Raw genomic sequence first — 3,798 nt, 5'->3', positions numbered from 1 at the left:
TCTCTCATCTCTCCCCGTCTCTCTCCGTCTCTCCCCATCTCTCCATCTCTCTCTCCGTCTCTCCCCATCTCTCCATCTCTCTCTCATCTCTCCGTATCTCTCCATCTCTCTCATCTCTCCATCCCATCTCTCCATCTCTCTCCATCTCTCTCCATCTCATCTCTCCATCTCTCTTATCTCTCTCATCTCTCCATCTCTCCACCTGTAGTTTTGTAGGCTGGGACCTGCAGCACATCATAACATTAGATGCTGTGGAGGAAGACAGTAAGAGTCAAATCATGTTGAAGAAGGTCCAATCCCCGGTGGTTCTGTTGTACTGCTCTAAAGACGAGGGAGTCTTTATCCTGGAGGAGGCTCGCTCCCTGGGCCTCACCGGGTTCGGATACATCTGGATCGTCTCCAGCCTGACCTCCGGCACCACCGAGACTGTACCCGAAGAGTTCCCCTCGGGCATGGTGTCCGTCTCCTCTGAGGACTGGGACTACCCTCTGGAGGCGCGGGTGAGGGACGGGTTGGGCATCATCACATCCGCTGCCTCCGCCATGCTGGAGGAGTACGGAGAAATACCTGAAGCGAGGACTTCCTGCTACGGGACACAGCCGGAGAAGCCTTCCAAGGTTCCTCCTCTCGCTCTGCACAAGTAAGACATGGAGACAGAGTGTGTGTGTGTGTGTGTGTGTGTGTGTGTGTGTGTGTGTGTGTGTGTGTGTGTGTGTGTGTGTGTGTGTGTGTGTGTGTGTGTGTGTGTGTGTGTGTGTGTGTGTGTGTGTGTGTGTGTGTGTGTGTGTGTGTGTGAATTGCTGTTACCTGCTTTCACATGGTTCTAGTTTGTCTCCTAACTGCCTAGCAACTTGTTCCCGAGACAGGCAACATGTTCTGTACAGAGAGAGAGAGACAGAGAGAGAGAGAGAATGGAGGAAGATGAGAGAGAGAGAGAGAGAGAGAGAGAGAGAGAGAGGGAGAGAGAGAGAGAGACAGAGAGAGAGAGAGAGAGAGAGAGAGAGAGAGAGAGAGAGAGAGAGAGACAGAGAGAGAGAGACAGAGAGAGAGAGAGAATGGAGAAGAGGAGGAGAGAGAGAGAGAGAGAGAGAGAGAGAGAGAGAGAGAGAGAGAGAGAGAGAGAGAGAGAGAGAGAGAGAGAGAGAGAGAGAGAGAGAGAGAGAGAGAGAGAGAGAGAGAGAGAGAATGGAGGAAGAGGAGAGGACAGAGAGAGAGAGAGAGAGAGAGAGAGAGAGAGAATGGAGGAAGAGGAGATGACAGAGAGAGGGAGAGACAGAGAGAGAGAGAGACAGAGAGAGAGAGAGAGAATGGAGGAAGAGGAGAGGACAGAGAATAGAGAGACAGAGAGAGAGAGAGAGAGAGAGGGAGACAGAGACAGAGAGAGAGAGAGAGAATGGAGGAAGAGGAGAGGACAGAGAATAGAGAGACAGAGAGAGAGAGAGAGAGAGAGAGAGACAGAGAGAGAGAGAGAATGGAGGAAGAGGAGAGGACAGAGAGAGAGAGAGACAGAGAGAGAGAGGGACCACCTGGTCTAGTGATCTCCAAATCTAAAGGAGGGCCTGATGAGCCATCTCTCCTCTCTTTCTGTTCAACTCCTCTTCTCTCATCCTGTCTTCACTCAGCTCACAGCAGGGGGAGTTGTTGCAGGTCCTGCCAGGTGTGTGTGTGTGTGTGTGTGTGTGTGTGTGTGTGTGTGTGTGTGTGTGTGTGTGTGTGTGTGTGTGTGTGTGTGTGTGTGTGTGTGTGTGTGTGTGTGTGTGTGTGTGTGTGTGTGTGTGTGTGTGTGTGTGTGCCAGCCCAGGTTCTGCCCACCCATCTGCCTGACGAGGGAGTCGGCGGAGAGGGGAGAGAGATGTGTGAGGACGAGGGAGGAAAGAGCAGGAATAGTAGAACAGAGTCGTGAGAAAAGAGGACAGAAAGTAGACTATAGCTATGAGGAAGAAGCAGAACAGAGAAAAGGAGAGGAGAGGAGAGGAGAGGAGAGAAGAGAAGAGAAGAGAAGAGAAGAGAAGAGAAGAGAAGAGAAGAGAAGAGAAGAGAAGAGAAGAGAAGAGAAGAGAAGAGAAGAGAAGAGAAGAGAAGAGGACAATAAGTTTGAGAAGAGAGAGGAGGAGAGAGGAGGAGAAGAGAAGGGGAGAGGAGATTGAGTTTGAGAAGAGAGAGGAGAGGAGAGGAGAGGAGAGGAGAGGAGAGGAGAGGAGAGGAGAGGAGAGGAGAGGAGAGGAGAGGAGAGTTCATGTAGTCTAGTCCCATCTCTCTAGGGTTAGATGGTAGTACTATGTGTTGTCTAGTCTAGTCCCATCTCTCTAGGGTTAGATGGTAGTACTATGTGTTGTCTAGTCTAGTCCCATCTCTCTAGGGTTAGATGGTAGTACTATGTGTTGTCTAGTCTAGTCCCATCTCTCTAGGGTTAGATGGTAGTACTATGTGTTGTCTAGTCTAGTCCCATCTCTCTAGGGTTAGATGGTAGTACTATGTGTTGTCTAGTCTAGTCCCATCTCTCTAGGGTTAGATGGTAGTACTATGTGTTGTCTAGTCCCCAGTACTATGTGGTGAAGCTGTACAGTTCCATCTCTCTACTGTACAGCCAGCTGACCTATTTCCCAGCATGCCTATCAGCCCGAGGTGGTTTCACCGATGATGGCGGGACACAGATGGTGCTGTTGCGGGTCAGAGACCTCAGCCAATAGGAGTACAGGTCCAGGACACGGTGTGACCTGATTGGCTGGGTTAGATCAGAGAATGAAGCCAAGGCAGTTAGATCACATGAGATGTCAGGGGAGAGGAGAACGACCACTGGAGAGAGAGATATCGGGAGGAGAGGAGGGAGGGGGAAGGCTGCTGGAGAGAGAGAAGGGGAGGATAGGGGGAGGAGAAAGACTACTGGAGAGAGAGAAGGGAGGATAGGGGGAGGACAAAGACCACTGGAGAGAGAGAAGGGGAGGATAGGGGGGAGGAGAAAGACTACTGGAGAGAGAGAAGGGGAGGATAGGGGAGAGGAGAAAGACTACTGGAGAGAGAGAAGGGGAGGATAGGAGAAAGACTACTGGAGAGAGAGAAGGGGAGGATAGGGGGGAGGAGAAAGACCACTGGAGAGAGAGAAGGGGAGGATAGGGGGAGGAGAAAGACTACTGGAGAGAGAGAAGGGGAGGATAGGGGGAGGAGAAAGACTACTGGAGAGAGAAGGGGAGGGAGGGAGGGAGAGAGAAGCAGCTGCAGCCTGGTCTATAGGGAGTGGAGTTCATGCAGTGTGTGAATGTGTGAATCTGTCTGTTGGACAGGGGAGTCTCAGGATCGTACAGTAAGAGACCTGCTGTTAACTCACACTAGACTGACTTGTTACTTATCATCCCATCTGATTACATAGTAGCTGTCTTGTCTGCATCGAACTGAGGAGCTAGCTAACTAGGCTAACTAGGCTAACATTACTGCACTTCCCACCTAGCTAACTAGGCTAACTAGGCTAACATTACTGCACTTCCCACCTAGGTAACTAGGCTAACTAGGCTAACATTACTGCACTTCCCACCTAGCTAACTAGGCTAACGGAGCCATAACATTACTGCACTTCTCACCTATCTAACTAGGCTAACGAAGCCATAACATTACTGCACTTCTCACCTAGCTAACTAGGCTAATGGAGCCATAACATTACTGCACTTCTCACCTAGCTAACTAGGCTAATGGAGCCATAACATTACTGCACTTCTCACCTAGCTAACTAGGCTAATGGAGCCATAACATTACTGCACTTCTCACCTAGCTAACTAGGCTAACGAAGCCATAACATTACTGCAC

At 50.5% G+C, this 3,798-nt stretch overlaps 1 pseudogene; it reads left to right on the top strand.

The window, feature by feature from the left end:
• Positions 1-208: 208 nt before the first annotated feature.
• The window catches only part of LOC124025717, a 66,935-nt pseudogene continuing 63,345 nt past the window's right edge, over positions 209-3,798 (top strand).

The sequence above is a fragment of the Oncorhynchus gorbuscha genome, unplaced genomic scaffold (assembly GCF_021184085.1).
Source record: "Oncorhynchus gorbuscha isolate QuinsamMale2020 ecotype Even-year unplaced genomic scaffold, OgorEven_v1.0 Un_scaffold_2379, whole genome shotgun sequence".
In the NCBI taxonomy this organism is placed as follows: domain Eukaryota; kingdom Metazoa; phylum Chordata; class Actinopteri; order Salmoniformes; family Salmonidae; genus Oncorhynchus; species Oncorhynchus gorbuscha.
This window is presented reverse-complemented; position numbering and strand designations above follow the sequence as displayed.